Here is a 13,849-nt window from a genome sequence, read left to right as displayed (position 1 = left end):
AGCTTTATTATATTTATTAACCTGACTGAAACAATTGTCAGCCGCCGAACTGTTCCGTTCGTGCCGGAACCCGATTGAACCGGGGGCATTTAGATGACTGTTGCGTAAACAACTTCAGTCTAACGCTCTCCCAACTGAGCTATTCCGGCTGACATTCACTTATGTACTGCTATTTGGTAAAGTTGTGTATAGCGATCGTTATTATATGTTTACTAATAAACTAATACAGTGTACGTTTTCGTACCACTACGCCTTCCAATAAACTTGCTTGTGCGATAGGTCGTCAAATATCGTACTACATTGATTGTCCACTAAATAAGCACATTAGAAAAACCACAAAATAAATATATTTTGTTTATCTTTTGTTTTTATACAAAACATCATTTGTTTTATACAAAACCAGAAAGTTTCGCGTATTTGCTCAGTCCCTGTGATCTTTCCCCTGTGATCAGTTGTTGATCAGTTATTAATTAAAACAATTACCTTTGCATTATTGGCAATATATGCTGTAAAAAATGTAATAGGCACAAATGCAGTACTTATTTACACTAATTAACACAAAAAAATCACCACTATGCAAGATATTCTTAAAACAAAAATATATGCATTGATCCGTAAAATAACTTCTCCTCCCATAAGCGAAAAAAAATGCATTACATACTAGTCGCCGCCCTCCAGGGCGACGCCAATTATAATTAAATGCCGAGATGATCCAACTTCAATAAGCTATACTTCTCAGTTGGCAACGACTGATACACGTACATACATTTGTTTCCAAACGGTAAGATATGTATTTAACTTGATTGTACGTAAAACCGTTATCTGAATAACCTTTTGTGTGTCTTTTGCAGTGACAATGTCCGGAATGACATGTCTATGCTGTTTCCCGTCACTATGCCTTAAGTCCGAAAAACTGTAAAAACGCAAACATATCTACATTAGATATTATAGTATCATATAGTCAATGCGATTACCAAAGTAGCTGACGTAATCCGGCCATTAACCTCGGCAAAGTGTGTGGATAAATTCTAAACTTACTTGCACCATCTTTTCAGTTCAAACCAACATCCACCGTGTTCAGGTATTGGATATAAAAAAACACGAAATAATGTGATGTAAAAAACGGGTATTATGTTGTTTTTTCATCTTTAATCGCTGTATATGCATGTGCATAATTTATATTTTACTTATTTAATGTCAACTTTAACCCGACCCGTATTAATGTTTTTGATATCTAAAACATGTACAGTAATGTGTATTTCATCAATGAGAGTTGTTCATTTGTTTGTCATAAATATGGGATGACCAGGTGCAGTTCATCAATAAGATTTTAATGTGTATTTCATGTATCAGAGATGTGCATACGTATTTCCTCTTTAAGAGATGGTCATGTTTATTTCATCAATAAGAGGTGTTCATGTGTATATCATCTTTATGTCTTATAGCCTGCACAATTTAAATAATATTGGAGTATAAGCTAATCATGAGTAATTACTCCATACATTTAACAAGACGCTATTGCTTCCATTTTTCAGTAATCTGACATTCATTTCCTGGAGTTTTGATTACTCGCACGATAAATTATACCTCTGTATGGTTTCAGATATTTTAGGACAAGATAGATTGAGACTCATTTTCATACATTAGTGTCGATGTTTGAGGTCTCATGGCAGCAAACGCAATATGGAGTAAATCGGTCAATATAACGTATTTAAACATGACTCAAAATATTTTTTTTTTTTTTTAAATAAAAACTATAACATAACATATCAACATATAAGCATATTGTGTTTTGTATATTCATAACGATATTTCTTTTTGTTTTTAAGTACTCAGAAGTATTTTTTACTGAAACGAAGCTTTTAAAGGGGCCTTTTCGTGTTTTGGTAAATCGACAAAATTAAAAACAAATTGTTTGTATATTCATAACGATATTTCTTTTTGTTTTTAAGTACTCAGAAGTATTTTTTACTGAAACGAAGCTTTTAAAGGGGCCTTTTCGTGTTTTGGTAAATCGACAAAATTAAAAACAAATTGTTTCAGATTCGCAAATGTTTGTTGTAGTTGACATTTGTGAGGAAAGATTAATACTGAACTTTTACCATGCTATAAAATATGCATTATATGCATCTTTTGATGATTTAAAAAACTAAAGTTTCGTCCCAGATTAGTCTGTGCAGTGTATCTTGTAGTGTAGGTGGAAAGTGTTGTTCCTAATTAGCCTTTGCGCACTACACAGGCTAATCTAAAACGACCCTTTACGCACATACATTCAACGCCCATTTCACACAGCACGGTCAAAATGCAAGACGTAGTGTTGGTAGAACTACAGGTAAGCATATTTAGTGTTACGATAATAGATAAAAAGCCAACGAGGACACCACATAGAACACAGTGGTTCTTTTACTTGTTTAAAACACTTCTATATTAGAATGAAGCTTTCGCATTTTCCGTAAAACCTTGCCGATAATCTGGTTTAATATTTTAATTACCAACAAACAAAAACGTCTGGTATAATTATACAATTTAGTGTTGTACAATATTTATAGCATAACAAAATAAGTGTTTGGATCGTAAGAAGTTAGGCAATTTAACAAATCTGTCCGTGTCGTCTTGAGGATTGTATTTGAACCTTACGCCATTACTTGTTTTCTTTATAATCGAATTACTTGTTTTTACATTTTATGATTAAAATCTTATATACGTAGACTTTTTATCATCACGCTGTCGAACCTTCTACCGCATATGCATTATTAAAATACACATTTTGAATCAATTTACACGATATGAGCATGAAAATTATGTAAGAAAATAGAAGATAATCCTTTTAAATAAGATCATTATTTAGGCTGCGCTGTGAAACACTGCTGTCTAATCAGACGACCAGACGCCTTCACATGTCCTTCGAGGGCTGTAACCTTAACGAAATGATGATTACCTTTATTATAGGTAATTAAACGTTTGGCATCAGTAATTTGGGAAATATAAACAACCGACATGTATCGTCCTTTACACCGCCACCAAAAAAAGGTGAATATTAACATAAAGATATTCGACATAAAGCAGTAGTCAAGAAATATTACCTAACTTTAAACTTAAAAGACAATGTCTGCGTCTATTGTGTTTCCGATCAAAATACGTAAACAACGCAATACCATTTAGGGTTAGGAGTAGGGTTAGGGTTTGTGTTATAGTTATGGTAGGATGGTTTGAGGGGTAGGGGTAGGGGTAGGGTAAGGGTTACGATTAGTGTTAGGTTTAACCATTTTAGGCACTAGCCATTGATCACATATGTATGTTATAAAATGTAGGTTTTTTATAACTGACTAATGGCTAAAATCATCGTGTATAATAACTATGCACAGTATGTATTTATTCTAATTGGTTTCGAACCAAAATCGTATAAAAGGCACTTTTCAAACATCTGTCAGTCGAAACAATATCAGAAAAACTTACGTGCTTATGTTTACTGAATAATTTGCCGCGACTTTATCAGCATTACCATATACATGTATAGTAAAACAGTTGACGAATAACAAAAATTAGTAATACACAAAATTTCAGTAGCACCCCAACACAACAATACTTCTTTATCTGATTTTATCGTTGCAGTGAGTCGCATGATTGTGGCTCATGTTGTATTTACATGCTGAACTTCATTCACTGTTTTGCATAATTGATGTATATATGACGATTTTATCAGGATAGATGCATGGTTTCAATAATTAATCTATTAAAATATTCACCGTGATTTGTTACAGATACGAATATAAAAACATGTCTGCACATATTTAAATGATTTGCGTACTCATGGTGTAAGTATTTTCTAAACTGCGTGCACTTTTTTGAATCATGTAGGTGTATTATGTATTACGATTTCACCAGGTTGACACAGTGGTAATGTACTAAAAAAAATTGTGTAAACATTATAATAGTGCGCAAGTTTACGAGAGATAAAAAGCGGAGCTTAAATTATCTTCATCGTGTATTCGCATTAACAAAATACATATATAGATAACTTAAGAGGCCACATATAAGGTCACATAACAATGTTATTGTTGCCTTATTGTCGAACATACATACCTAATACTGCTATTCATTGTATACAATGTTTAGGGAATATGCTACAGTATGCAGTGGTTACAATAATGACCCACCGTTTGTCTACCGTCTCTTAGAACACAAATGCATGAATGGTACAGACAGAAATTAATCCCCTGACACTGTCATGTATCACCTTCAATTCCGTCAGACACACTTTTAGAACTTATTAAAGCCGTTCAATCAAATAGTTTGGAATGATTTCTCTGCGCGCAAATGGTTCAATTATTAAATAATATTAAATGTTTCACTTTTGATAATGGTCCTTGAGTGTCTAGGTTACTATGTCACGTTTTGTCTCACTGTTGCATCATTTAAAAGATGATAATTACTAGACCGTGGACAGACACTGCGTAAAAGTAACTACATATTATTCAAATGTATAATTCTAACTTTAACGATTGATCACACGAAACACACCGCACGTGTCTTATTATATAACATCATGCTTCGCTTAAATATACGTGTTTGATGTGTGTGCCGTTACGTTATTGTGTATTAGTTTTCCGTTTGTCTTCTTATGGTTTTATTAAAGTGATGGAATATATCAAACTAGGTCTGAGATGAAAACATGTGTAATAGACTCTCAGAAATGAATATGGACACAACGCTTACATTATATGTATACCATAATGTACATAGACATACTGATTTGTCTCACTAAATTTTAGATACTGTTTGCCTGGAATTCATACTTTGGCGCCTGACCGACTGAACCATCAAGACATTGGAGTTAAACAACATTTGCTCTAAACTATGCATTTGAATATATGATATAGAGGCTTCTTTATTCGTAAAGTCTATAGTGCACATTTCTTGATATGAATGTCAACAGCCTTTGAAGCATTCGTATTTGCAGCGGATTTCTGTGTATGATAAAAGCATGGCATTTTCAAAACGATCATTATTATAATATATAAAAGGTATTTGAAGTTGGCTGTTAGATGTTAGCTTTTCATCAGATGTTTAAAATAGAAATGCATAGCTGTACATTGGTTGTTCGTCAGATGTTTAAAATAGAAAAGCACAGCTGTGCATTGGGTGTCTATCAGATGTTTAAAATAGAAATGCAGAGCTGTGCATTGGGTGTTCATCAGATGTTTAAAATAGAATTGCACAGCTGCGCATTGGGTGCTCGTCATATGCTTTAAATAGAAATGCATAGCTGTGCATTGGGTGTTCGTCATATGTTTAAAAAAGAAATGCATAGCTGTGCAATGGGTGTTCATCAGATGTTTAAAAAAGATTGCTGTGCATTGAGTGTTCGTCAGATGTTTAAAATAGAAATGCATAGCTGTGCGTCTGGTGTTTGTCAGATGTTTAAAATACAAATGCATAGCTGTGCATTGGGTGTTCGTCAGATGTCTAAAAAAAATGGACAGCTGTGCATTGGGTTTTCATCACAATTTAAAAATAGAAATGCACAGCTGTGCATTGGATGTTCGTCAGATGTTTAAAATAGAAATGCATAGATGTGCATTGGGTGTTCAAAATTTTTTAAAATAGAACTGCACAGCTGTTCATTGGGTGTTCGTCAGATGTTTAAAATAGAAATGCATAGCTGTGCATTGGTTGTTCATCAGATGTTTAAAATATAAATGCATAGATGTGCATTGGGTGTTCATCAGATGTTTATAATAGAACTGCACAGCTGTACATTGGGTATTCTTCAGATGTTTAAAATAGAAATGCCTAACTGTGCATTGGGTGTTCATCAGATGTTTAAAATATAAATGCATAGCTGTGCATTGGGTGATCGTCAGATGTTTAAACTAGAAATGCATAGTGTTCGACAGGGTTTAAATATGCAATGAACACCTCTTCACCAGATCTTCGCCAGGTATTCGAATGATGAAATGTTGATTGCGGCCGTACACATCCGGACATTCAAGCATCACAATGCATATCTATACACAAGGTGTTCGATACGTTTTCTAATTACAATGAAATGCTGTTCACCATGTGTTCGCCAGGTGTTCATATACTAAATGGGGATTACCGCCGCATTGAGCAGTGCTTTAAAGTTGCGTAATACATAGCTGTGCACTGGGTGTTCGACAGGGTTTAAAATTAAAATAAAGAGCTCTAAACCAGGTATTCGCCAGGTATTCGAATAATGAAATGTTGTTTGCGGCCGTATAAAGCCGGACTTTCATGGATCATAAAGCATAGCTGTGCACTAGGTATTCGGTACTTTTTCAAATTGCAACGAAGAGCTGGTCAAATAAGAAAATGATGACTGCTGCCGTATTGAGCTTGGCTTTTAAGTAGCATAATGCATTGCTATGCACTTGGTGTTCGATAGGGTTTCAAATTACAATGAACAACTCTTCACCAGATCTTCGCTAGGTATTAGAATAATAAAATGGTGTTTGCGGCCGTAAAACATCGGACTTTCACGCATCACAATGCATAGCTATGCACTAGGTGTTCGATACATTTTCAAATTGCAATGGACAGCTCTTCATCAGATCTTCGCACGGTATTCCAATGATGAAATGTTGATTGCGAAATTGGAAATTGACCGACGCAAATTCCTCTTTTTTTCTTAAAAACAAAACAGGAATCCACGAATACGCGTGTCCACACTGAAGCACACACTGAATGTTATGCGGACGAATATAAATGATTTTACAGAATATTAATAAAGCCCTGACATACTGATTACATTTTATATCATACAGATGTTTAAGACAGAAACTAAAATTCCATCCATATACTTAACACTTCTGACATGCTAATCTTAATTGAACTGATGTTCTCTATATAATATTTGAAGTAGAAGGTACATGTTCACAGATAATCGAAATGACAATTTTCAAACTTGGTTTCACATACTCACGCTGGTAATGCGGATACTTCGATAACAAACCGGTTGCACTTTGATTACAGAGAACATCAAAAGCCACGCGCGAGATGTAAGTTCCTCAGTTGTTGTTTTTTTGAAGTTATGTCATAAAGATTTGTTGTTTTTTTAGATAGACAGGGCACATGGTCGAGTTGATAAATGGTGTATCCATTTGTATGGTGGAGAAAACAATTCACGGAAGAATGGTTGATTTTTGCCCCAAAAAAAGAAAATTCGGTCGGAAAACAGCACGAACTGGATGAAAAGTAAACATTTCAACAAAATAAAACAACAATGTAAATTATTGCATGAGTGGTCGTTTTGTATTGAATTTATTAAGAAAGTCATCTAAATAAAGATACAAACAATCCTTGCCGGGATTTTATCTGTATTTACATGACGAGTTAAATAAATTCAATACAAAATGACCAAGATTCTAAGATTCTATTTATAACATGACCAACACATTTTCTTTTTATTTTAATATGCTATTTTCACCGTTCATTAACATTGTAAACGAGTTTAACTGAAGAAATTCGCTGATATGATTACGTCCTTCCGTCAAAAAATAACGTCATTTCACAGTTATATAACAAGTGTAATAACACCCGTGTAATAAACAAAATTGAGCATTACGTTATTTCACTCCTGGAGCGTAGGTCATGTTATAATTATAATTATTGATACTACTAGTATTTAAAATACATAAAATAATGATGACGTAGAATCATGCTGAAAATATAGCTTCATTTATGAATTATTATCATTTGAAAGTGTTTTAGCGAACTTGACCTGAAGTCTCCGTACACCATATTGCACTAAATACTTGGCTGTGTGATATACATTGAACATTTTGCATACTACATACTTTTGAGCTCACCGGATCACATAGTGCTCATGGGGAGCTTTTAGGATACCATGTTGTCTGTCGTCCTTGCGAGTGTAATGTGCAAGCGTAAACTTTTTACTTCAAACGACTTCTTCTCATGAAATGCTGGGTAGAATTTAAAGAGACTTCGCAGGAATGATCCTGGAATGACTATCTTTAAAAATTGATCAAATAGTTCTGGTCTTTTTCGAAAAAAGGTTACCAGACCTTAAATAGATTTTTTAAATGAACACTTCAAAAATCTTCTTCTCTAAAACAACAAAGCCTAGAGCTAAAATATTTGGCATGAAACATTGTCTAGTGAGACTCTACAAAGATTATTTAAATTAAGGATCTTGGGCAAAAATGTAACCCTCCCCCGGGCGGAATCTGTTTTTCGTATGTGTGTTTAGTAAAACCTTCTTAAACCACAAGGCACAGAACTGAGATATTTGGCATGAAACATTGTCCAATGGGCCTCTGCTAAGATTTTTCAAATTACAGACCTTAGTCCAGCCCAGGGGCCGAATGGGTTTCCTTAATTGTATAAAGTCAAAACTGCAAAAAATATTTTTTCCTTAAACCACAAAGCCTAAAGCATGCATTTGCATTAAACATCATTATTGGACATTTGTCATGATTGTTCAAATTAAGGAACAAAATTTGCACTGTTCTACTGAACCAATGTGTTTATTCAAACATGTATGCATACAGTAAACCATTCTTCTCCGAAACCAAAAGGCATATATAATAGATATTTGGCATGAAAGATCTAGAGTACATGTATCACTATCATGATTGTTTGATGTCATTTCCTTGGTTCAAAATTAGCCCTGCCGAGGGGCATCCTATTTGTTTCATTATATATGTATAGAGTAAAAAGTTAACAAATCTTTGAAAGAAATTATAAGCCGGTATTCTGTTAATAAAGATTGCATATTATTCAAGTGAGCGACCCTGTGCCCTTTTGTTTAAGATAATGTGTTTAATATATGGCAGGCTTATAATCTGGTATTTTCGTCATTACAAGGACCGTCTTTATTATATTTGATTTGTGTATTTGTAGTGATGCTGTAAAATGTTCAGGTCCAAGGCTGGAAGTGACCATCTTGATTAAAATGAGCTCAGTTCTTGTCGTCCGTGTTCATGAACAGTGCTTATATGACAGGCTTACAGTTGAACGTTTTGTCAATTCAACACAATATAGAAATTAATGGAACCATGTGTGGCGGGTGTTTCAATGTTTATCGAAGGACATTTTTGTGCTCTGGTTTTTCTCGATGGACAATGTTATTGGTATGACGGTTTGGTATTGCACTTGAAATTACCTTCTTCTGATTTTGTAGTGAATTACTTCCCGAGACATGCTTTATATTGTAGAGTGTGATTTGGGTATTGATGTGAATATAACAAGTATTTTGAAAGAATAAACGATGGTTTGAGGAGGAAAATATCACACTGTATGTTGTCTGAAATATGCAAATTATATGTTAGTTGACAAACTTTGTAATTTTAGCTCACCTGAACACAGTGTGTTGTGCACATTTTATGCAGCTGTGCAATTTTTTGCGTCAATTATCGTCAATATTGTCTCACCCTCTAGCCTTTAATGAATGTTATTTGTTGTATTTTTTTTTAGCTTTGAAGACCAAATAATAGTCTTTGAACATGCGAAAAGCTAATTAATAGTTGTTAATTGTAATTGGAAAACCTAGTCAATACTAAATGCATATTCGTATTATATTATATATAGTTAGTGAATTAAGTCATGGTTATAATCAAGTGGCAAAAGCTTTTTTATTTTAACATCACGCGAACGCGTGGACATCTGTTCAGTGTACATTGTAAACATGCCCCGAACTTAATAATTATGTTTGTACTTTGCCTGCAATGTCGGCAACAACACCTAGAATATTTGGTTTTGTACTTCAAAAACTCACCTTATAGTAAGATACAACTGCTTTCTGTATGTTTAAGCAACACAACGATGATCCAATTAATACAGTGTAGGTATACATATACTTCTGATTTCTTAAAACTCTTGATAATCGTTTGTCAAGAAACATGTTTGTGTCAGAACGTGTAGCTTAAACCTGACGCACATCTGTACAAAGTAATTTTAAAAACCAAATGTTTAGTTTTGCTGTTGTATTTGTTAAGTTATTATTTTTAATTCAAATATGAAAGTTGGGAATAATATTTATTGAAGTTTTAGATGTGGATTTTCTATCAATGGCTTTGTTTATTTCATTTAAATCACCAACTTTTACTTTGTTGTCCTGAGATTTTGTTTAAGTATTTCTGAAATATTTTTTACAAACGTATTGCGTAGTGTATTTGGCTCAAATACATTCAGTAATGAATATGCATTGTTTTTTATTTTAATATTCATACAGTTGTACCTGCCATTATCATCGTGTGAATAGTTAATGACATCGAAATTCAATAGTTTATTATTCAAAATAGACACTCCTTTTCTGTTACTGTTCCCAAAGAGTTAAATATATGCCAATTTGAAAAAATTGTATTGAGTAAAGCATGTATATAATCAAAAAATGGGTCTCTTGCAAAAAAATGATATGTGCTTTTTTATTTAATAAGTACTGATTTTAACGGGTCCCTTTAACCTTGAGCATTAAGGGAAACAATATGCAAAACCTCTTCCATACTTAAAATTACAATCTAAACAACAGAAATTCGATCATTGTTGTTTTGGTTTTCAACAAAAAGTATTTTACCAAGCGCGATCTAGCAATGCATTTCTATTGAAAACATCTAAAGAACACCTAATGCATAGCTATGCATTTCTATTTTCTACATCTGACGAACACCCAATGCATAGCTGTGCATTTCTATTTTAAACATCTGACGAACACCCAATGCATAGCTATGTATTTCTATTTTAAACATCTGACGAACACCCAATGCACAGCTATGCATTTCTATTTTAAACAACTGACGAAGACCCAACCAACAGCTATGCATTTCTATTTTAAACATCTGATGAACACCCACTACACAGCTGTGCATTTCTATTTTAAACATCTGATGAACACCCAATGCACAGCTGTGCATTTCTATTTCAAACATCTGACAAACACCCAATGCACAGCTATGCATTTCTAGTTTAAGAATCTGATAAATACCAAATGTACAGCTTTGCATTTCTATTTTAAACATCTGACGAACACCCAATGCACAGCTATGCATTTCTATTTTAAACATATGATGAACACCCAATGCACAGGTGTGCATTTCTATTTTAAGCATCTGACGAACACCCAATGCACAACTGTGCAATTCTATTATAAACATCTGACGAACACCCAATGCACAGCTATGCATTTATAGTTTAAGAATCTGATAAACACCAAATGTACAGCTTTGCATTTCTATTTTAAACATCTGACGAACCCCCAATGCACAGCTATGCATTTCTATTTTAAACATCTGATGAACACCCAATGCACAGGTGTGCATTTCTATTTTAAGCATCTGACGAACACCCAATGCACAACTGTGCAATTCTATTATAAACATCTGACGAACACCCAATGCACAGCCTTGCATTTCTATTTTAAACATCTGATAAACACCCAATGCACAGCTATGCATTTCTATTTAAAACATCTGATGAACACCCAATGCACAGCTGTGCTTTTCTATTTTAAACATCTGACGAACACCCAATGCACAGCTGTGCATTTCTATATTAAACATCTGACGAACACCCAATGCAAAGCTGTGCATTTCTATTTTTAACATCTGATGAACACCCAATGCACTGCTATGCATTTCTATTTAAAACATCTTACAAACACCCAATGCACCCATCTAATAGCTGTGCATTTCTATTTTAAACATCTGATGAACAGCTAACATCTAACAACCAACTTCGCATACCTATATATAAACCGACCTGCAGCACTGTTTTTGTGAAGCCAGTATAAAAAGCTGTCCGTTCTCAATGTACTTAATGCGAGGTGGCGGTACCTGTCTCATTATAAATTGCGCGCTTCGTAATAAAACTGTTGGACCACGAGAACATGCTGAGGACATATTCTTTAAACGATATTCGATAAATATGGCTAACCCCAGGACAAAGCAACATAAACTATGTGACCAGACAACTGCACAATGCTGGTACCAATTGTATGTCTGGTGGTCCTTCCTATACGGATTTGTTTCAAATCTGACATACTGGTTCGTGTTTTGCGAGAACAACTGCCGTTGTCGCCCGCATGGACACGTGTTTCCAGAAAATCATTTATTTTTTATTTTTTAGCATTACATCTACTCAACCGCGGACATAAAGAACAGAGCTACAGAAAATTAAATGCGCAAACTTCGCCATTTCTTTACTTTTACAAATACAATTATATTTATACGTTTTTTTTTTCCATTTCAAAAGTTATTAATAGTAACAACAAGAGATGTAAATGTCAAATATGTTTCATTGTATGCATCTGAGGAAAATGCCATTATTAAACGTGTAAACACAACATTAAATTTCGTGTTTATTAAACAAGTTAATTTTGATTAATGTATATGAACGCCCTTGATATTGATATTATGTCATATGCGGACAATGTAGTCTGTCAGAAGCTACCCTGTCCGCCCATACATACAATACACAATGCGTGACGTTATAGATGACAAGATAGCTCCTGTCTTGACTCAACCTCTTATGCTAGCTCTTATAAGTACAAATAATGTAAGGTGTAAAATAACAACTTCAAAACCACTCCAACAACGTTTGAATAGTTTTACTGATAGCTTAGACTTAATGATTCAATTTTAGTTATTTTACTGGCATCTGTGACACATATACAATAAGGTACTATTTGTTATGTGTACAGTCTTAATGAATGGCGTTGTTCCTTTTTTTATAGCATATGCTGTTTATGACGTATAAGTACGTTAATCTCTAACTCGAACCTTCGATATGTGTGTCGGGGTAAAGTGTGCTATTAAGCTGATACTATTTACTCCGCAGATACAGTGCTACACTTTTAGACACATACAAGCGACTTGAACAGTAAATTGTTACCACGTAATAGTTTGTTTTAAGTATTGAAAAACGTCACTGGCGTAATGGGACCATTTGGTATAATAGTTATTCGTTATATCACCCCATTGGTGCAAAATAGGTATCATGTGCCATTAAATTTAATCGGCACCTTTTTGCATCAAGGGGAGGGGGCGATATATAATAACAAAAACAGCAGCATTTAGACCGTAACGGTTACATTAGTATGCGCGATTGTGATGTGTTTTTTCATTTTAGGAAAAGCGAACGTGAACTAACTTTGCGAAATGCTTACACTCTTAAATATAATTACACATTTTATATTGTTTCTAACTCTGCATTATACGTCAAAGAAGATGCTTGTTGTAATTAATGTTGGAACATGTTAGCTATCGTTTGCTATGAAAGCCTGTATTGTTTTGGTTACACGCTGTAGCTTAGAACGTCGCCTTAGAGCTACATAATTGTGAGCAATTACCGTTACAAATCTTGTTTTTTTTTATCCTTCAAAGTAATCAGCAATCGAACATATATGTATCGTTTAAATTCTGCAAAGCTCAATGATTCGTACACTTAAATTGTTTTGCTTTTTTGAGTTTCACAAAAATTCGCTGAATCACAAGGCAACATGCTGTAACGTACAACCAAATTTTGAACCAGATGAAATAAGGCGCCGTTTATATTTGTGAGCGTTAGCTCACAAATAATGTAGAGTCAATTTTGCAAATCAGTATAAGCTTAACTACGCTAGGAACCATAACCCGTGACTGTCTGTGTGGATAACGGCAGTAAAATTAAGTAGACGACGAATGCTTAAAGCGTCTGCTCTAACCATCGCATCTGCCTGTTTTTAGTTCCCACTGGTATACTACATAGCGTGTATGTATACAAAAGTATTTAACAGCTTGTAAGACAACGTGGGCCATTCTAGTGTTTATCATTGAAATCTGTACGTATTGGCTGCTTTCAGGGAAAACGGGGCTTAATGCACGTCAAATAAGAT

This window comes from Dreissena polymorpha, unplaced genomic scaffold (genome assembly GCF_020536995.1).
Source record: "Dreissena polymorpha isolate Duluth1 unplaced genomic scaffold, UMN_Dpol_1.0 chrUn011, whole genome shotgun sequence".
Classification (NCBI taxonomy): domain Eukaryota; kingdom Metazoa; phylum Mollusca; class Bivalvia; order Myida; family Dreissenidae; genus Dreissena; species Dreissena polymorpha.
Note: the sequence above shows the minus strand (reverse complement) of the source record.